Source organism: Equus quagga, chromosome 8, assembly GCF_021613505.1.
Source record: "Equus quagga isolate Etosha38 chromosome 8, UCLA_HA_Equagga_1.0, whole genome shotgun sequence".
NCBI classification, from domain to species: Eukaryota; Metazoa; Chordata; class Mammalia; order Perissodactyla; family Equidae; genus Equus; species Equus quagga.
The window spans coordinates 70,726,781-70,750,295 of NC_060274.1; positions in this window are offsets into that span (position 1 = coordinate 70,726,781).

The following is a 23,515-nucleotide window of genomic DNA, read 5'->3' on the forward strand; positions in this document are numbered from 1 at the left end:
ATTAAATAACTCTAAACTCTATTTGAATGGTTAAAAGTATTTCAAAACAGCGTAGGTCTCAAGACTTGCTCAAGTTATTTCTTTCGATATTAGCCTTTGTTTGGAGAAACTGAAAAACTAGGCCAAATAAAATAAATGGAAAATTAATATGCATCATTGTCACACTGAGATACCATATGTCTTAATAGTTTTGTATTCATTCACTATTAGACAAAACAAACAAAAATGATCAGAACATTCAAACTAACAATGGCATATTTTAATTCTATAGTTATAAATGGGCATTTTGGGAGCTTATGATTTCAAAATGTTTTCAAATTGTATCAGATTATGCTCCTTACTTCGAATTTTTGTTTTTCCCTTCTTCTTCTCCCCAAAGCCCCCTGGTACATAGTTGTATATTCTAGTTGTAAGTGCCTCTGGTTGTGATATGTGGGACGCCGCCTCAGCATGGCCGGATGAGAGGTGCCATGTCTGCGCCCAGGATCCGAATCTGCGAAACGCTGAGCCGCTGAAGCAGAGTGAACGAACTTAACTACTCGGCCATGGGGCGGGCCCCCTTACTTCGGATTTTTGAAACAATTGTCTGAATACTAAATATGGGCATTTTAGCTTTCCAAATCAGACTTGCAAAGCAGACTGTTTATAAAATTCCTAAATAAATGGGCAAAAGGCAAAGCAGAAATTTTAACCGTGGTTTTAGATGCAAGCAGAAAAGGAAAGGAAAAGCCCTAAAGGAGAAGGTAGAGAAGCCCTACAGAAAAGCCTTGCCCTTCTAGCCCAGTGGAGGAGACTGGCTTGGCATCTCCTCACCTGTACAGCTTCTGCCATGCGGCCTGCCTGGGGCGCTAATCGTTTTCACTCTAGGTGAGCTGGTGGCCGGCTGGCTTCAGAGGGGGTCCTTCCAAGAGCTTCCACTCAGAGAGACCAGGTTAAAGAAAAGCATGTCATTTAGTAATTAAGAACCCAGTGTGCTTGCCAGCCTGATATTTTTCTCTTTTTTTGGACAATAAAAATTGTATATGTTTATGGTGTACAAGATGAGGATTTGATATATATATATACATATGTTGTGAAATGATTATCACACTCAAGTTAATTAACACATCTATCACCTCACATAGTTACCTTTTTTGTGTGTGTGATGAGAATACTTAAGATCTACTTCTTAGCAAGTTTCAAGTATACACTACAGTATTAACAGTCATCATGCCCTGCGATAGATCTTCAGGTCTTACTCATCTTATACTGAAAGTTTGTACCCTTTGACCAACATCCCCCTGCCCCCCAACACTAGCAACCAGTGTTCTAGTCCCTGGTTCTGTGAGTTCAATTTGATTTACTTACAATTATTTCAACATTTTTAGATTCCACGTATAAATGAGACCATCCAGTATTTGTCTTTCTGCATGGGGCTTATTTTACTTAGCATAGCCTCCTCCAGGTTCAACCCTGTTGTTGCAAATGGCAGGATTTCCTTCTTTTTTTTATGCCAGCCCGACATTTCTAACATATCACTTGCCTTGCCTTCTTTATTAATTCATTCATGCAACAAATAATAAGAAAGATGACTGATGTCAGATGATATAATGTTCATATTGGAGGGGAGGAAGGCCAGAAGCAGAAAGAGCCTTTAGAAAGCTATTTCTGTACTTTGTTTCTGTCATGAGTGCTTTACAGCTATATGAGTAATATGGGAATGCTGTTTACCATAAGGCAAAGACTGTATCAGGGAGATGATGAAAGTTCTGTTCCAGGTGCATTGATTGTAGGTGGCTGGCTCAACGTTCAGGTAGAAATAGACCTGGGAACAAAACTCAGGAGATAGGATAGGGATGGAGAAAGAGTGAAGTTTAAGTTGTGTATCTTATTTGCTTTATATATGAGTAAAATTGTAGTATATTAAATATATAATTTTAAAATTATTTTCTTACATTAAATATATAATTTTAAAATTATTTTCTATTTTAATAATTAATATTTATTGAGCCTTGACTATGTTACAGGCCTATGATAAGTACTTTATATGAATTTTCTTACTTAAGCCTTGCAAGAGTTCTATGAGTTTGTTACTATTCTAACCCTTATTTCATAAACGTGGTCTCCCCAGCCAGTAAAAGGATTCCAAATCAGACTGGACTCTCTAATGTCAACATCTGTGCTCAGATCTCAACCCTGTGTTTGCCTCCCAATGCCTGGATACATATCTATGTATAGTTGGCACTTAACCCATGTCTGTTTAATGGATGACTTACTGCGTGCAGTCATCACTCAGTATCCACCAGGGATTGGTTCCTGGACCCGAGTGGATACCAAAACCTGTGGCTGCTCAAGTCCATTATATAAAATGATCTAGTATTTGCGTATAACCTATGTACATCTTCCTGTATACTTCCCATCATCTCTAGATTATTTATAATGCCGAATACAATGTAAATGCTATGTAAATGGTTGTTATACTGTACTGTTTAGGGGATAATGACGAGAACAGTCTGTACATGTCCACTACAGACAACAACCATTGTAGGCCTTTTGATTCACAGTCGGTTGAATTTATGAATGTGGAACCACAGATACAGGGGCCAACTGTATTAATATTTGTGCTACAGGACAGCCTGAAGTTGCAAATGTTGTGTGTCTGAAGAAAGAAAAAAGTAGGGAGCCAAAGGGTATGATATTGGACTGATTGAAATTGTAAGGATTAGTTAAGAAGTAAAACAGTCCAACTAAGGGCAATAAAAAGAAAAGATTTAGAATAACACAATAATTTGGAGAGAAATACAGCAGAGAGAGAGAGAGAGGTCATAAATTTTAGGATAGTTTTTGCTCTGGCCTAAATTTTAGGAATTTGCAGCAGATAGAGTAATTCAATGGTCTACAATTCATGTTTCCAGGGGTAAATTGTTCTCAGTTGAGGAACATCAAGAAATTTGCAGCCAATTTCTTTGTGGACAAATGGCAATTGCTTCTTATAGTTGATGCTATTAAATATCTTCTCTGTACAAGGTCCCACAGCACATTCCATGGAAGATTTAAAATGCGTGTGTAAGACAATTCTGCACTCAAAGAACTTTACCTGGGAGCTGGGGAGGCAGGATGAAAACATCATTAATCCGCCAAGACCCGCCATAATCTCGCACCCCACTGTCTCAGTGCCCTCTCCTCTTCCCTCAGCCTGCCCATCTACACTTACACCTTGAAAACACCATGTGCACTCTTGCCTCAGTCTTGTTTTGCATTTCTTCTTCCACTGCCTGGGTTACTCCTCTCCAGGTGTTACCGTAGCTCACTCTCTCACTTCTGTCAGGGTTCTGCTGAAATGTGAGGTAATTAACAGAGGCTCCTTTGACTCCCTAAGATAAAATATCCATATTCACCTGGTTTCCCTCTCCATGCTTTATTTTTCCCAGTGGCATTTCTGACCAACTTACACATGCTTAAACAACTTATACAAATGATGCGGTTATTTATTGTTCACTAGCTATCTCCACCCACTAAATGGTGAGTTCTTTGAGAGGAGGAACATATTTTGTTCGTGCTGTATCTTCAGTGCCTAGAACACTGCCAGGCATGTAGTAGGGACTCCATAAATACTTATTGAATGAATGAAGAAATGAATTCATTAATGAAGATGCATATAAATGTACAATAGCCAAATCGTTAACACAGATGATAGTCACTATAGAAATTCTTAGGAAATACTTGGATATGCACCTTTTCCTGAATCTTACAGTGTGAAAACTGCTCAAGGAGAGAGATTCTGTCTCTTAAGGCCTGTATCCAGTGACGTGCCTGGCAAAGTACCTAACATACTAAATTTACTTGATATATATTTGTGGAAACATTCTATTTCCAAGAGGAGAGATATCTTTAGTAGAGCTTTGAAACATGGATGGGACTTGGATGAATGGCAAGTAGAAGAGAAGGCATTGATCTTTGAATAAGACGCAGACAGAGATACATAGTTGCCTTTGACATGGAGTCAGGATATGCTGGCAAGAGTAGGGGCTCAAGATAAAAAAAAATAGAGATGATAGGATTAGGGATAAATTGTAAAAGACTTGTGTTTAAAGGGATGCAGCGAGTTAAATTTTTAAATGAGTCAAACACTTTTGAGCTAGTGACAAAATAAGAGAATTTTTGGAAGAAACATTTTACTCTTGTATTTATATGCATGCATTTCTATTCAATATGTATCTAGGATGTAGCTATGTTTAGGGAAGCATATCATCAACTTTGCTAAATTGGTTCAGGGACAAATTAGGGTAAAGTGATTAGATATTAAGTCTGTAGAAATAGGCTGGTTGGGAGTAATGATAGCATGGACTGGAGTGACAAGAACAGAAAAGAAGAAATGGATGTGAGAAATGATATGAAGAAATAATGAACAGTATTTTCATATACAGGAGTTTCAAAGAAGGGTCATGGATAGAAACAGTAAAATTGGGCTGGAAAAATGGTTTTATTGGGAAATCTGAAGTTCAAGATGGGGAGAAAACCAAGATGAAATGGCAGCAGGCTGGTGACAATGTGGCCAGGAAGTCAAGGGAGAAAATGAGGTTGAAAATAGACATTTGGGAGTTAGCAAAACATAGCTGATAGTTGTTCTAATATTTCTAGAGCATTTGGGATTTGTGGTTCTCATTAATTCGTTTATACAACTAGTGTTTATTGGGTACTTATTTGCCAAGAATTCTTAAGTGCTGAGGATGCAGCAGAGACCAGACAGAATAAATCCCTGCCCTTACCTACTTTACATTCTAGTCAGAGAAAGCAAAATGTGTGGCATAGCACATTTATGGGTGATAAGTGATGTGGAGAAAAATAAAGCAGGGCAGGTGGAGTTGTAAGTGTGGAGGGCAGGAGGATTGCAATTTCAAAATAGAGCCGTGAGGGCAGGGCTTACTGAGAAGGGGAGCAAAATCCAAAGGAGGCGTGGATGTGAGCCACACTGAAAACTTGGAGAGCAGCTTAGAGGAAGCAGGACAGCAAAGACACTGATCCTGCTCCCATGTACAAGGAAGAGAAGGGAGCCATTGTGGCATGGGAGAGGGAGGTGGAGCAGGGCAGGAGGTCAGGGCAGAGCAGCAAGGGGTGAGGAAAAGGCCTTGCCGTGGCTTGTGGGCCAAAAAGAACTTGGGATTTCCTCTGAATGAGAGTGGAAGCTGGTAAATAGCTTGGAACAGACAGGGTACATGATGTGACTTGTATCTTAAATGGATCCTTCTGGTTGCTCTGTTGATTACAGAACTCTGAATCATCTGGAGTGGAGATGAGCATATTGCCTCTAGTCAAAGGCATTTTTGTTTAGACAAAATAATTTACCATTTTATTTTTGAAAGCCCAAAATCATCTTTTTAGGTTTTATTTAAACTTTCCTTATTTCCATTCAAGCACGTACCCAACAGCTTCTTCAGCATTTCTCACATCTTCACTGCTGCTGTGGGAAAGTCACCTTCAGGAAGGTTCCTGAGTTAGGTAGAAGATAAATGGCTAATTAATCATGCCTTCCGTTGACTCTGTGTTCTTAAGTGCAGACAACATTGATCTTACTGGATTTTAACTCCTTCTCTGTGTGATCTTTCTATAAGGTAAATGTGTTTGGAGGAGAGATCTGTTATAGATTTCCTGCACCTTCCATTGGTTTCAACTACAGTTAGAATTGTCTGTCTCTCGAGGCCCAGCACCTGTTATATGATCAAAATCTATGATATATATTATTCAAAATCATATTTTATTGTGGAATCATTAAAATAACAAACTCTAGAAAATTTCAAGCAGGACTTTAACCTACCCTGGTGGGTCTGAAACTTTTTGAGACACTCTTCCTTTCCTTTTTTTTACATCAGTCTTATAAATGTCTAGAGTTCCGACCTAAATTTAGCTCAGATATTGTAAGTAATTGTGAAGAGATAGCTACTTTAAAATTCAAGTCGTTAAAATTTATTTGAGCATGGGGAAATGAAATGGGTGTGACATTTATAAACCGACACATCTATTTGTCACTTTTTAATAAGGTTAGTATTTTTCAGAGCACAATTAGGAGACTCCATGTACTGGTTCAGTGTTCATAGATCACTGCAAAAAAAACAACTATACAATGTCCCACTGTAGACAAAATGAATCCAGCACACCTGGAATGAGTCATAATTTTCTTTGATCTTTGGTGAACGCTTGTTTTACGAATCTCAATGTTCTAATTCAAATAACTTAATAAATAAACTAAGTAAAATAAAAATGGCGATCTGTTATGTCAGCTCCTTTGCTCAGGTTATGCCAGATTCTCACATAAGCCCTGACTGTTTAATATAATTAACTAAATTGAAGTGAGGCCACCACTCTGTGTATTCTTGAAATTACTAGTGAAAGTTCCTAATTGAGTTGTCAAAACCCTAAAGAAAATTAAAGGTTTAATTTAAGTAATTGAGAGATAATTTTCACTATTCTCTCCTATTGCAAACAAACTCTTAAGATCCCTTGAATATTTGACCTGGTGTACTGAGGTCTCTTTCTATGAAAATTTCTTTTTCTAAAACTATAATCATAATAAATTTAACTTTTGTCAAAACTTTTCTAGGACAACCCCCCAAGCACCCCTCAATAAAGTAAAGCACATTTTATAACCAAGGCTGTGAATTAGGTAGAATGTATTCTCTTCACTGTTTCCGTATTTAAGTAGAGGAAGATGAAAATGTTCAGATTCTCATAAAAAATGTACACATAAAAGGCACATCAGTTTAGTTACGTTTATTCACAGTGTCATCATCCACTCACACACACTGTTTAGAACTCCTTTGGATATTTAAAAATTCAAATCCAGTTATGACCCTGCTGCTCTGGGCACGGGTGTGGGACTCACAAAATCTCTAAAATAATAAACAGGATTGTTTCATGAGAATGTGTGTGTCATGAAAATGACTTAAAAATCTGGAGAAAACTGAAATTTTCGGGACAGATGTTTTTCTGATAGGATTTTCTAAGAAAGTAATGAGGAAATGGTTCAGCTTCCTCCTAAGGAAATAAGATGCCAGGTCTATTTCTGTCATTTTCCCATGATAATACTTCAGAGATAGGAAATAGATTGAAATTAGTTTCTGATCTGATTTGACTGTTTCTGTCATTTACAATTCCACAGTTACTCTGCTTATCTAAGCCAAACTTCCCTGGGTCTGCTTTTCAATCTTAACGTAATACCTACCATATGCATAGCTAAGAAAATATTCATGCATGTGTATTATGTATTGATTTTTTTTCTTAATTCTTTGTTTAATAAATCAAAAAGCTGGTAGAGAATGCATTTTGGTGAAGGTTCAGGGATTTGAAAGCTTTGCTTCTGAGAGAATTCACTGAGATTTTCTGTTTTGAGAAAATGGGCATTTAGCCCCCACGTAGATTGGAGGGAAAATGAACCAGATCCCAAACCTCAGCTATAAAAGTCACAGAACATGAAATGTTGTCTGAGATTTTACCGTAGTGACTACAGCTGCATAACAATCACCTTTGCAGAAAACAGAGACGCTCGCTTGGGTACTCAAAGAATGCCTCTTGTTCTGGAGATTCACAAGGCTTTGTTTTTTTCATTAGAAATAAGCACTGTTATAACCATGGGGAATATGGACACTTTCGTTCACTGCTGCACTGTTCATGTAACACATAGTGCCCACCATACAATAAACTCTCAATAAATATTTATTGTCTTGTGGGTTGATAAAAGAATGAATGAAAGAATGCCATTTCTTGATTTGTTCTTTCAGGCAGGATGAGAAAGTTATTTGGAAATCAAATATCATTTTATTCAACAATTCAGTGATTCGTTCATTCATCAAATACATACTGCCTGTGGTGTACCAATGCTGAGTCCTAGGGGAAAAATAATGAATCAGATGGACATCATCCCTGATCTTACTGTGTTTACAATCGAATGAGTCTTGCTATCAGGATGAAACAAGTAGAACGCAGACATGCATTCTGAAGTTTTCTTAAACTATCACAGTGATTAATTTAGTATTGAATGAATGCTTTCCAGTTAATTAGTGCCCTGCTAAGCATATTATCAGTTGTGAAGTTTAGTTATGCATCAGTAGTGTCTAGGAAACTTGTAAAACAGATTTCCAGGCCCTAAACAAGACCTATTAAATCAGAATCTCTAGGTTTGGAGGTAGAAGTCTGCATTTTTAAGAAACTATGTAGATCTTTCTGATGAAGCTATACTGCCATTAAGGAATCACTGTTGAGAAATAGATAGAAATCTGAAATGACCGTTAGTATAAGATAAAAGCATATGTTCATGCCAACCTAAAAGTAAACATCAATTGACTATCTTTCAGTGTTAGATCATTTTATGTAAAGAGAGGATTAATCAAAATAGCCTCAGCCATTATCCCTACCTCATCACACCCTATCTTAGCATCTCTCTCCTAGAACCTTGCCATCATCATGCAGTTTTACTCCCCTGAGCTTTTTCCTATAGTGAAAACCAACTCAGGACATACTTTCTCCATGGATACTTGGAGAGTTTATTTCACTGGCTCTAATAACTTCCACTGTGGTCAAAAGAATGTTGCTTCTTCTATACATCTCTACTTTAATTGTTTAATCCTCACCCGTGTAACAATGTACTTATTTATGTACACAACGAAAAAATGCAATTGCTGATTATCCACATGGAAGGAATTTTAGACACAAGATCACATACTCAATGTTTTTCTCATAACTCTCAATTTTGTGTGGTCTCATTGCTTTAGTCTCCTAGTACTTAGCTTTCAAAGAACCATCTCTATGAACTGCCATAACTTTCCTCCATGTGGGTCTGTCCACTTTAAAAGTGATACGACCAGGCTCTGCCAACCAGCTGGGCAAAAGGGTCTGAGCGGGAGAGAACTTAACCAGACTTTACCGAATGCCTGCCCTACTATCTAGGAACTAATGACTTTAGAACTCATGACCTCGGAGAAACTGCAAGCTGTTCTAACTAGCAGCAAGTAGTCCTGGCTATGGTTCTGAAAAGGGGGTAAGAGATACTGAGCCAACGTGCTTTCCTCTTGGGATGGGGCAGGTGATGCCTCATCTCATCCTTCTACACTTAGACATAGCTTCATTGTCTCAGAACTGCAGAGAGTGGACGCTGTTTGTACTACTCGATGCAGAGAATTACAAATTCTCAAAGAGAGTGAAGTAAAGAGTCTGTCCAAACCAATACATTCTCCTGACTAGGGGCAATCTGACTACATGCATTGTCCTTGGTATATAGAGGTGAAGTACAGTAGCCAAACTTCTTTATCAAGAAAGAAGCACGAGTTGTTTTTGTTGTTGTTTTTAGGAGTAAGGAGAGAGTTAGAATTCCTCTTTACTTTTTTTTAGTCAAGAATGATGATTTATTAGCTTAAGTAATACTCACGTCTTATTTAGTTAGCTCGAGCCCCAGTCCTACTGCAGTAGCATAAGAGGTCCCAAGTAAGGACCGACTCATTGAACTCATCAATCCCAAAGCTGTAAGAGATAATAATAATAATAAATGATAGTTGATTATTGTTTTATACTGTAAGTTTGGATGATTTGTTATTTGCAAGAGATAATTGATCTCTTTCTCTTTCTCTATCCTTTGCAGTTTTATTATGTTTATTATTGAAGGAAACCAGATTGTTTTTCCCGTAGCATTTCCTATAGTCTACATTTTGAGATTTGCATCCTCCATTCTTTTTAAACATGTTTCTCTGTTGTTTGGTTCATTTTTCAAAATAAAGTGCATGTGTAATTGTGTTGACAATGGTAAACAAAAATATGTAAAGTTTGGAAGTATAAATCCCAAATTGTCATTGACTCTGGTTAATTGCTGCATGGTAGAAGACCAAAGGGAAGCATTTTTGTCTGCTTGCCAGTTGTTGTATAGCGGTAGTTTCTGAATTTTAGAATTAATAACAAAAAATAATAACATAAGAGTAGTAAAATATCCATAGAATATTTTAAGAAATTTTCCAGGCATTATTTTAAAGAAAACTAGATGTTAGAAATTAGTGAAAGTTTACTAGTTTTGAAAGCATTATTTAGTGAAAACTTAGAGTGATACATATATTGGTCTCTGTCAACCAAGGGAAATTTTATGTATCTTCTCTTTTTCATGCTAATTTTAAAACTGATTTTAACCTGATAAATCTCTTGATATTTATCCCATTCCTGAAACCAAGTTAATTATGCAGCTGTTTTTATATTGTGCACTGTGAATTCTGTTTTCCTTTTACATTTCTGATCTCTTTCACATGGCCTGATCCATTTGCAAAGAGAAGTGGTATAAAAAATCTAAGCAAATAGCAAAGGGGTGTGCAAGTTTAAATGAATGACTGTGGGAATTAATAAGGGTAAGGGAGAATTTTTCTTTTATTTGGCTTATTAGCATAATTTGAAATCAACCTAAACAACTGTTTCGGTTTTCAGCAAAGGCTTAAACTGCAGTAATTTCAGCATTCTCCTGATAATGACAGCTGCCGGGTAATTAGTTTGTGATCTTTTTAGCTTGAATTGCTGTTGCTTTCATTAATGCTTGAGCTAAGTAAAAACAGCCTGAATAAGACTTCTCTACAACCCTCTTTTATAAACATTTTAAATCACATTTATAGGAGAAACTATCAACGTGTCAGGCTGCAAATTTATTAACACGTTGTAATGTTCACATTGGACCAGCACACAGAAAATTGCAGCAGTATTTCTAGACCAAACCTATGGGTGACACAAATGTTTGGCTTTTCTTTAATTGAGCTGAATATTAAGCTGATTTAGAATGTTACCTATTCTTGTTATTTGAGTAGCTTACGTTCTTTCCATTGTTTGATGGCCCAGAGCAAAGTGCTTCTTGGAGAGGATCAATTTGTGGTCACAGATGGGCATGAATTGAAACAGCCAGTCTCCTGCGACCTCCCTGAGGGTCTGTTGTCCACCAGAGAGACCCAAATTGCAGCTCAGCCTAGCTGTGTTCTAACCTCTTCTCACTTTCCCAGAGTTCTCTAGTAAGTCTGAAGGGCTGGTTAAGAACAAGCATTGTGTCTCTATCACAAAGTGGGGCATCTAAATTATAACTCTTAACATAGGTCATCCCTGAAAAAGAAGCTGGTCTCTAAGACTTTCACAAAGTCCTTAATTTCAAAATCATCACTTGACTTGGGTCAATTCTTTCGTTTCTTCTCCTTTTTGACTGATTATCTGTTTATTATCATCAATAACAGCATCTATCATTGTTTTAAGTACGTATCATGTGTCAAATACCATGCTAGGTTCGTTAAGTCTAATTTCCCACAGTCCCACATTTTAGGCAGTATTATTTCTGTTGTATGAATGAGGAAATGGAAGCCTATGGCCTAAATCCCAAAGTTAAAAAGTAATAGACTAAGGATTCAAATTCAATTCTCCCTCAATTTTTTCCACTCTTCCATGTTGTTGTAGCCAAATTCCACTTCCATTACGAAATAGTTTCTACTCTTAAGGAAAAGCTGTACTCTCACTGCTGATTAATAGTTGTTATGACCTGGAGTCCCCAGGCTAAATGAGCTACCCTCTCTGTGCTGCAATTGAATTTTGAATGTTGAATACTACTCTGCCCACAAATAATTATTTATTTATGTAGTTCTTTCACTAGTCACAAGGACCATTATTTATTTATTTGTTTATTTCTAAAATTTTGTTTTTTGAGGAAGACTAGCCCTGAGCTAACATCCACTGCCAATCCTCCTCTTTTTACTGAGGAAGATGGGCCCAGAGCTAACATCTGGGCCCATCTTCCTCTATTTTATATGTGGACGCCTGCCATAGTGTGGCTTGATAAGTGGTGCGTATGTCCACACCTGGGATCTGAACCGGTGGACCCCAGGGCCACTGGAGCGGACTGCACAAACAACTGCTATGCCGCTGGACCGGCCCCTATAAAATTTTTTAATTGAGGTAAAACCAATATATAACATATAAATTTCAGGTGGAGAACATTATAGTTTGATATCTGTATATACCAGAAGTCTAGTCATCCATACAATTGATCCCCTTCACTCATTTCACCCACTTCCCAACTCCATTCCCCTCTGGTAACCACCAATCTGTTTTCCATATCTATCTGTTTTTTGTTTATTTGTCTTCCACATATGAGTGAAAACATATGGTAATTTTATTTCTCTGACTGACTTATTTTGCTTAGCATGGCTTGATGAGCAGTGTGTATGTCCGTCCTTGGGATTCAAACCCAGGAACCCTGGGCTGCTGAAGTGGAGTACGTGAACTTAACTACTATGCCACTGGGCTGGCCCCTCCTCTACCTATTTCTTTTACTCAGGTTGTTTGTTTTTTTGTTGTTGAGTTGTGAGAGTTCTTTATATATTTTGGATAATAATTTTGTGTCGATATATGATTTGCAAATATCTTCTTCCATTCAGTAGGTTGGTTCATTTTGATGATGGTCTCCTTCACCATACAGAAGCTTTTTAGTTTGGTGTACTTCCATTTGTTTATTTTTGGTTTGGTTTCCCTTGCCTTTGGAGTCAGATCTACAAAAACATCACTAAGACCTATATTAAAGGAGCTTACCAGCCACGTTATTTTCTATGAATTTTATGGTTTCAAGTCTTAGTCCATTTTGAGTTAATTTTTATGTATGATGTAAGATAGTGGCCTAGTTTCATTGTTTTGCATGTGGCTGCCCAGTTTTCCTAACCTCATTTATTAAAGAGACCATCCTTTCTAAATTGTATACTCTTGGCACCTTTGTCATAAATTACTTGCCCATATATGTGTGAGTTTACTTCTGTGCTCTCAATTCTGTTCCATTGATCTGTGTGTCTGTATTTATGCTGATACCATGCTTTTTGATTATTGTAGTTATGTATCATAGTTGGAAATCAGGAAGTGTGATACTTCCAGCTGTGTTGTTCTGTCTCCAGATTGCTTTGGCTATTCAGGGTCTTTTGTGGTTCCATACAAAATTTTAGAATTGTTTGTTCTTGTTCTGTGAAAAGTGTCATTGAAATTTTGATAGAGATTGTATTGAATGTGTAGATTGCTTTAGGTAGCATGCACATTTTAACAATATTAATTCTTCTTATCCATGTGCATGGAATATCTTTCCATTTGTTTGTGTCTTCTTCAATTTCCTTCATCAGTACCTTAAAGTTTTCAGTGTGCAAGTCTTTCACCTTCTTGGTTAAATTTGTTCCTAAGTATTTTATTCTTTTTTGATGAAATTTTAAATGAGATTGTTTTCCTGATTTCTCTTTCTGATATTTTATTATTAGTATATAAAAACGCCACAGATTTCTGTATATTGATTTTGTATCCTGCAACTTTGCTGAATTCATTTTTTAGTTCTTACAGTTTTTTGGCAGTCTTTAAGGTTTTCTGTATAGGGTATTGTGTCATCTGAAAATAGTGACAGTTTTACTTCCTTCTTTCTGATTTGGATGACTTGTATTTCTTTTTCTTGCCTAAGTGTTATGGCTAGGACTCCAATACCATGTTGAATAAAAGCAGTGAAAGAAGGCATCCTTGTCTTGTTTCTTGATCTTAGAGAGGTGTGATGTTAGACAGTATGTTGTTAGCTGTGGGTTTGTCATATATGGCCTTTATTATCTTAAGGTACATTCCCTCTATACCCACTTTGTTGATGGTTTTTATTATAGATGGATGTTGAATCTTGTCAAATGCTTTTTCTGCATCTATTGCGATGATCATATGATTTTTATCCTTCATTTTGTTAATGTGGTATACCCTGTAGACTGATTTGAGGATATCAAGCCATCCAGGGATCCTTTCATCCCTGGAATAAATCCCATTTGATCATGGTGTATGATCTATTTAATATATTATTGAATTGTTTGCTAAGATTTTGTTGAGGATTTTTGCATCTATGTTCATCGGCTATATTGGCCTGTAATTTTCTTTTTTGTGGTAAGGACCATAATTTATTAATCTTGTTATCTGTAGTATCTAACACAAAGTAATTATTCAATGAATGGGATACCCTTCAATTGGCTAGTAAGTTTAGTTAAAGTTTATTTTGTTTACTTAGTAAGTTTACTCCTGCCATCAACTCTTCATCCTCCTCTGTTGAATTTTAGATAAAAATTGAGATAACACATACAATACTTTATTCATTAGAAACAAGATATAACTGAAAAGTTAGTTAATAAAAGGGCAGAATACATTTACTATATTGTAACAGTCATTAGAATTAATTATAAAAAGACTAATATATGTCATATGCTATTCTTCTCAGCTCTGCTAAGACTTGGGTTCTAAATGTTGCCCTAAGTTTATGTTCAGAACTACCAGCTTAAAATTTCAAAAAGGACAAAGGCAGGATTCCCATTGAGAACATCGTTGATGGATGCTTGACTATATCTTGCTAAGGAGGAAGTCTTTTATACACAGTAAGATCAGACAGAATGAATAATTTTAGCTGCTTACATTTATACAATGAAAATCAATCATATATGTCAAGAAGGGTAGAATTCAAACTTTGCAAAAGTTCTTATGCAAAACTTTCTGGAATTTTAATTATCTTCAAACTTGTCATGATCCAAAGGTGCGGGGGGAAAAGCCATTGAATAAGAGATGTGAAATGTGCAGATCATGATTAATAAAGATATCTGGGTTTGCCGTTTATTGGTTTTGCCATCTTGGATATTTTTTCTCCTGTTTTTAAAGGAGGATGATGAAGATTAGTTCTTGTTATATAATAATATGCTCATGAATATTTGCCTTTGTCCAACACCACCTTGCACACTGGTCACATAAATTTGAAGGCATGATACACAATTCAGACAGCCACAGTTTGGGAAGGATATTTTACATTCACAGAAATAAAATGAGATTGTATAAAAGTTTGTAAATCACACCATACAAGGAAAAACTGAAGCAACTTAAGATGCCTAGCTTTCAGAATAGAAAATTTCTATTTTCAAATATAGAGGCATACTGTGTTGGAAAGGCTAGATTTATGCTGTATTTCTATAGAGGACCAAAGTCTAGAAATTATAGGAAGGAATTGTTCAGTCCATTGAAAGAAAGCAAAGTTTAATACGTAGAAGACTTGGGGAAAAATTAGAGAAGTACTGAATTTAATATAACTGAAAGTATTCAAGTACCAGTCTGTTGAGGATTGTATGGCATATTGCTTCTCAAATTTTACAAATTTAGACCACTTGGGAATCTTGTTAAAATGCAGATTCTGATTCAGAAGTTTTCCGGTAGAAACTGAGACACTATATTTCTAACTAGCTCCCAGGGGCTGTTACAACTGGTGGCTCTCATACCACACTTTGAGTAGCAACTATAGAAGAAATTTCTGCATTAGGGAACAGATAGAGACTAGGTGATGACTAATGCACTTTTCATTATTCTGTCAATATATGAAATGAGGTATTACTTTTTTCTTGTTTTTTACTTTTTATAGTAAAATAAAACACAGATACAGAAAACCATGCAAACCAAATGTGATATTTGTGAGTTATTATAAGGAAACTTTCCTCACAACTACCACTCAGGTCAAGAAATAGAACGTTGTCAACTATCTCAGTATCTCCTCCATGTGCCTCATCTCATTCACATCCTCAGTTTCCCTGAAGAGTAACCACTGCCCTGAATTTTGTGGTAACCACTTTGCATTTCTTTATGTATTTATCACCCAAATGGGAATTAGTAGCATATGTAATTTAGTCTTGGTAAGTTTGTAACTTGATATATCGTTGTCTCTTTTTAATCTGTAGGTTTTCTCACTATCCTTTTCTTTTCCTACAATTTCTCTATTTAAGAACCGGGGCCGTCTGCTGCTTTCCCCCAGTCTGGGTCTTGTGGTTGGCGTACTGCTGGGGTAGTTCACCATGTCCCTCTGTCGTCTGCTTTTCCTAGGAATTGGCAGCCATATTCAGAAGTTTCTTCAGACTCAGGTCTGATCCCTTTGCCAAGACTATATGCTGCCATGTTATTTCATCAGAAGGTCCATGATACAAGATTTTAATTCTTTTTTTGAGTTAATAGCCATCAATTCTCCATGCCTGGATCCGTTAACTAATTGGGGAAAGCAAAACGGCAATACTCTCCTTTTTATTATTTCATTTACATTTTTAGGCTAGGAAAATTTTATGAGGAAATGCTTCCTCTAATCTACGATGGTACCATTTTATTTAGGAAAGACAGAATAATTTCTTTTAATCTTTTCCTTGTATTAGCCAATTTTCGGGATTATCAGTTGGGTTCCTTGTCATCATCCTTAGAAAGCAACCAGTTAGTTTTTTAAAAATTATGTATCATTATGAATTCATTGACTTAAATACTTTTTATATTCAATCCATCACAATTCTTTGAATGAATATGGTAACAATTTTTTGCTTAAAAATCGTTCAGGAAAGAGTGAAAAGTATTTTATTTAGATATTTTGAATGAATTCTTCATCTATAAACAGATTGAGTATTCTCTAAGTTCAGTCTTATCCAATAATAATATCCAAATAATAATAAACTACCAAAATTATTGGGTTTTGAAGATAATACAATAATGGCATTCATACCTCATTGTTCTCCATAGTGACAATGGAAAACTGCAAAGCAATGTAAATGGGAGAAGAAAATAGCATCATCTATGAATGTAAGAGATATCCCCAACTTTTATCAAAATACCTGTCATACCTCTCTTGATTTGAACCAAGTAGAGAAGAAGGCACAAATAGATGTAAGCTACCAGAGGTCACAAGTAATGTGGATTCTCTGAAAGTAGCTGATATGCTTGGATAAGACCAAAGAATGCCTTACTTTCAACTGAGATTTCCTGGGAATGATATTCCACACTTCATAGCTGTGTGTTAGGTTGAAGCAGTTAATAATAATAATAATAATAATAAATAATAATAATAAGGGTTTTGTAGATGTGCTTGCAGAGCACCACTAGATGTATATGTGCTTTGAAGAATCAAACAGAAGGAGTAGACAGATATAGAAGAAGTAAAAAGCTTTGGATCAAAGAGGAATCCAATCTGAATTCACAGAATAGCTAATAAATAATAATAGTAAAAACCCTACATATTAAAAATCAATCTGATATTGTAACACATGGGTAAAACTTCTAACTTTATATACTTATTAAAAAATGGAATTAACAGCACTGTTAACTGAAATGTGTGCACACTGGAACCATGTTGTCATTTTGCAGAGTTCCCATACATATGAGTTTCCATTAATATAGTACTGTGCAAAGCAGGACTTACTGTAGTTACTAAATATATTTGACAAATCAAAGAGGTGACTTGGCTCAACTCTAAGCAATAGTTTTTTAAAAATCTATAAGAAAAAAATAAATCCATAGAAAGTTTTTAGTTACTGACACACAAGAAGAGATACAAAAGTTTAATAGACAAGTTAACATAGATGGCATAAAATAAAATTGTCATGGTTACTTTAAGTTTCCAGACCCAAATGACTTGTTAAATTTTATCAAATGTTTTTGAACAGATATCTCTGATCCTTTTAAGATATTGCAAAGCACAGAGAATGAATTTTTAGCATGCTTCCTTTTTAAAAGACAGCATCACATTAATATAAAAACGTAAAGATAATACACTAAAGGAAAGTTAGAGGACACACTTTCAGATGTCATTGCAGAATCCTGAATAACATATCAGTACATAAAATAGTCACATTAAAGCAGTAAAGTATTATGTCCAAGTAAAACTCATATGAAGAAAGTAATGACAGTTCAATACAGATTTCTCCCACTATCCTAAAGTAGAGCGTTCCTATGAAACATTTTCTAAGCTGAAATAACGTATCGCCAACAGTATTTCTCACTTTCTGAAAGTTCACGTTCCGCCACTTTGCTTCTACAAAAGACCTACATTAGTACCGAAAGAAATCTGAAAAGGATTTTTACTTTTACCAAAAAAAGCCATTACCATACTAACATAAGTCTTCTGTAAAAATGAAGTGGCGGTTGGTGAACTTTTGGAAGGCAAAGGATACTTGTATTAATAAATCTATAATTTACCATTTAACAAGTTAATAGGGAAAAACCATATTCTTCTCCAGGGATGCTGAGAAGGGAATTGATAAAATTTACATTCATTCCTTATTTTTTAAAAACATACATTCAAAAAGAAATAGATTATTTCAAACCAAAAACCTGGGTCACCCTCAATGATAAAGCAATGGATTTATTTCTATTAAAGTCTAGACGAAATACTATTTACTGTTGTATCTGTTTAATATGATTCTATAAATTCTAATCAACAAGATTGGATTAGAGAAAGTCAAAGTGTAAGTATTAGAAAAGAAGTGGCAAAATTATTACTATTTGCAGTTGATATAATACTTACCTGGAAATCCAACATAATTAGTTTTAGATGAGTAAGGATATGAAACAAAAGATATTTCACTAAAATTCCTGGTTACAAAGTTGATATCAAAATCAATAGAATTCATATACACAAACAAAACAATGCATTAAAAATATGAGATCTTATTACAAATAATAACTCAAAAGATAAAATATATTGGAATAATTTCAGACAAACTACAAGGAATGTAAAGAAAAAAATCTTTAAGGACTTTTATAAAAGAGGACTTGATTAGATAAAAATACATTGCTTGATCATGGATTTGAAAGACTCCCAGTAAACGTGTCAAATTTCTCCAAATTTATAAATTAAAGGCGCTCCTAATCAATAAATGATATTTTATTAGAATTTGAAAAATTGATTTTAAAATTTATTTGGAAAAGTTACAGTACTTAAAATGATCTTTTATGTTTTTCTGGGATAGATAGAAAAAATGGAACAATATAGTAGTAAGAAATAGACTCAGTTTTAATGAGAATTTAGCACACAAAGTTCGAGTTCAAATAATTATCAATATGTGGCATTGGGCCAAATGCTAGTTCTTTGCAGAAGAAAATTTATATTCCTACCTACCTATTTTCAAGGTGCAAGAGAAAACTGAAGCCACAGTAAATCTAGGTGCTAATGAACATTGGTGAATAGATATTACTTGGCAATACATAACGGACTCTTTTGAGATCTAGTGCACAAACATCTGCTTTACTTTAATAACTCCATTTTTTTCTGTTCTATGACTGGGTTATAATTTATTTAAATAGGACTTTATGGCTAGACATCGTTATTTCCATGTTACAAGCAATGCTAAAATGAACACCTTTTCACAAATGAATACGTAAAATCTATTGATTAAAGTGCAAACGAGTATGATGTGTTCCCACTTTTAAAAAATGATAGAGCCACAGATATCTGCAATGTCAATTTAACATGTCAGTTAAAAATGGCAACTGTGCTTGTGCCTCAGATAGAAATTGGGTTTGTGAAATGCCAGAGACATCATTTTAACATACATTAAATTGTGCAGTATGAACTTTTTTTAACTTTGCATGTTATTTATTAATTAATTTATTAGGTGGATGGTTAAAGGAAGCTTGTCTGAAATGAAAGTGAAGAGAGCAAGCTGTGGAGCATTGTGGATGCTGTGATCTTATTTTTACAGAAAGAAAGGCTATTCGTGCATCCGTAATTTGAACTCACAAGAGACTAGGACAAAAGGAAAAGAACTATAAATAAGAAGAAAAGAGATAAAATAATGCTATCGGGGAGACATCAAAGATATTTGGATTTGTTTCTAATGAACTTTCTAAATTAGCTAAAATTAGATTCAAAACCAGGAAGTACGCAATTAATATTTTACGACAACAGTACTTAAACTAATAAGAATATACGTGTTTCTTGTCAAAATTTTATTTTTTTAAATTGCATCCTTTCCTTCTTGTCAGAAATTCCTCAACCCTTGGCGTGTGCATCACGGTGGTTTTCAATTTCTAAATAGTACCTGGTAAACATATGTAATTGAGAAAAAAACCCCAGAAAAACCCATACAAAATTAAACAAGGAACAAAAGCGTTTGATTTTTACTGTGTATTTCAGATATAATATTTTAAAACAAATGACTGAAAATGTAATGAAATTAGCAGTTTTCTTATCAGCAAAGCAAGGAGCCTGGATTTTGATTTAAAGGAAATTCACATTTAAGATAATATGGTTTTATTTAAAGTTTGTATCAAAAGGTTGAGAATGACATTTAGCTTGCAAGTTCAAGAATCATTTTCTTCTGGACTTCAATAGAAGAGCAGATGGGAAAAAAAATGGGGTTTGAGTTACTCCAAATATAAATCTGTCTGTATAAGCTATTTCTAGCTAATAAATTTAATCATTATTCTTTATTTTCATATGCTGATTATATCAAGATTATCCAAAGTAAAACAAAGAATGTAGGGAATAAGAAATACATCAGTAAAGTGCAGGACCATCTAATTAGTTGGTGCTTCTTCAGGATGCTGCAAGGCCTCCTTCAAGTTGCTCAGATGGCACCAGCTCAGTGAGGCCCACCCAGATCATCTCATTTTAAAGGAAGACTCACCCACCTCCTCTGTCATCTGGATTCTTACTCTGTTCTGTGTTCCTTCTTCATAGCATTTATCATCTTCTAAAAGGTCATATACTTATTTGTTATGTTTATGCTTGTGTTTATCTCCTCTGCTGAAACCCAAGTTCCAAGAGGACAGTTTGTTCTCTGATGTATAGCCCGCACCTGAAATAATGCTGGCACTTGATAAGCATTCAATAAATGCGCTTAATAAATGAAAGTATACAGAAGAAATTCCTGACCATAAAAGCAAAACACTGCAGTGAATTATTAGGCAAGGCTAGAGATTCAACGTTCAAGGGTTTAAAAGCATTCTTAATAACCTAAGTAGAGGAATAGATTAATTAAAAATTTAGAATGTATAAAATATTTATGGAATACCTCTATAGTAAAACACATTCATCCAAGTGTATAATTGTATTAATTATTAAAATCATAATAAATTTTAGCATTGATATTATGTTTAAAAAAAAACCCACCCAATCTGCTTTCCTAGAAACAGTATGTTTGCATTCTCTCCTTTGATCATATGTACACTATCCTCCTCGGCAACTGCAGAGTCTTGTGTAGATATTACATCTGGTGCTTTTCACATCTTTGCTGCCAATATCGGTTCCCTTCTCTTCCATTCAGCTACTCACTCTCAGGACCACACCTTGGACCTTGCCAACACTTGGAAATGCTTTATTTTTTATATAATCAGTTTGAATACCTAGCTATCTGACCATAACCTCCTATCTTTACATCAAGCTCAGTTATTCAGCTGGTTTTCAAACTTCATCTGATCCTAAGCCTCAGGATTGACCCGCTCATGTCTCCTGAACTTTTTTCCTTTGCTTCAAAGCATCAGCCTTTTCTCATAGTAACTTCCTATCTTTCCAAGGTTGGGTTTCATGGCCTATCACTTCAACCACTCCCTTTCTAAACAGATAATATTCATGAATACCAATTCCATACTAACACTAACACGAAATTTTATAACAGTACTAATATAAATAGACAACATTTTTGAGCCCTTGCTAATGCCCAATAGTATTCTAATATCTTGACATGTACTTTCTAGTTTAATCCTCACAACTCCATGGTTTGTATTGTTTTATCCTCATTATACATGGGGAAAAACTGTAGGAAAATAAGGTGAAAATTCTTGCTTACAGTCACACAACTGGGTAATTTAGAACTAGGTTATGAAGCCCAAAATTCAGGATCCAGAGCCTATGCTCCCAAGCCTGCGCTCTGCCCTCAGCCCTCCACTGAACCTGCCCTCGCGAGTTTGCACTGACCTGCTATTGCTAAACATAATCGACGTTTCTTACTCTCCATGGCGTATGGCTGAAACGATATGTGTGTGGCCTCCAAACTTACCAGGCTCTCAGTTCTCTCCAACTATCCTTTTAAATTTCCTGATTGGTTGGCTTGCTTTCTCCTTCTAACAACTCTGTCAAATTTGTTCTTTCCTCAACTTTATCCCCACTGCCCCTGCCCATCCCCTTCATTGTCGAAATATAACAATGACTCTTGTTTCATGGAGAAAGTAGAAACCATCAGATGAACTTCACTGCCCCTCTCCCATTCTGTTCTCTTAGTACCAAGGAAAACTTATTTCTCCTCCTATTTAGCGTTGCTCCTTCTACCCTTGCTTTGATTCTTAACTCCCTCTCTTACTCAGAGAGTAAGGAGAGCTGCCCTTTTCACTTTCGTAAAACACTTCTGCCTTCCATGTTGTCACCGTCTTAGGACTTTCAGCTTACTTCTCTGACTGCTCGTTTCTGTCCTCTATTGTTTTCTTCTCTTTCTTGGCCCTACTCTTAAGTCCTAGTTTTATCAGGGTTCAGTTCTAGACTTGATTTTCTTATGCTACACACTACTTCTAGGCTCTATCATCCATTCCCTTGGTTTTAGTTATTCTACATAAGAGTTTGGTTAAAATCTGTGTCTGGGGGCCACCCCGGTGGTGCAGCAGTTAAATTTGTTTGTTCTGCTTTGGCCTCCCGGGGTTCACCGGTTCAGATCCTGGGTGCTGACATGGCACTACTTGGCAAGCCATGCTGTGGTAGGCTTTATATTACCAGAATATAAAGTGGAGGAAGATAGGCATGGATGTTAGCTCAGGGCCAGTCTTCCTCAGCAAAAAGAGGAGGATTGGCAGTGACTGTTAGCTCAGGGCTAATCTTCCTTAAAAAAAAAAAAAGAAAAGAAAAGAAAAAGAAATCTCTGTCTGTAGCCCAGATCTCTCCTGGAATTTAAATCAGTGTATTGAAAAATAAACTGTGGCATTTAAAAAATTTTAAGAGTTTATTTGATAAAAAAGTTGATTAGAATTGGGAGTATCCAACTGAGCAGATAGAAAGGAGCTCCAACAGAGCTGTACAGAATAAAGACTTTTATAGGTGGAAGGCAGTGAGAACAAGGAAGTTATACTACATAAAAAATTGGTTCATTGTTGCAAAGTTACTTTCCTTTAGGGGGATGGCAGATTACCTAACTAGTGCTGATCACACAATTCCTGATTGACTGGTTTAGGATTGCATTTCTGGGAGGACCAAAACTGCAATTCTCAATTTGGTGGTCTGGGCGTGACATAAGTGACTCCATTTGGGGCTTGTTGTCCTGTTTTTTTAACAGTATGTAATCATGTTCTGGATATGTTTGCTTGAATGTTCCATAAGCACCTTAAACTCAATGTCTAAAATTGAATTCTCATTTTCCTTCATAACTCTGCTCTTACTTCCATATCTCAGTGAATGAGATCACTATCCACTTAGTTTTGGAAGGTAAAAACTTTAAAATAGTCATGCTAAAATGCTGCCTTTCTCTCAAACCTTACCTCCAATCAGCCTTCAGAACATGTTAATTCTATCTCCTATAACTCTTGAATCCATCTACTTATCTCTAAGTCAACTGACATTTTCCTAATATAGAGAATAATACTCTTTGTACTAGAGTATTACAACAACCTCCTAATTCCCCTCTCTTCATCCAATATATCCATAATAATCGTAATCTTACCAATGTTAAATGATAGAGGACTGAGGCATAATAAAAATGTTAAGAGTTTATTTGAGCAAAAT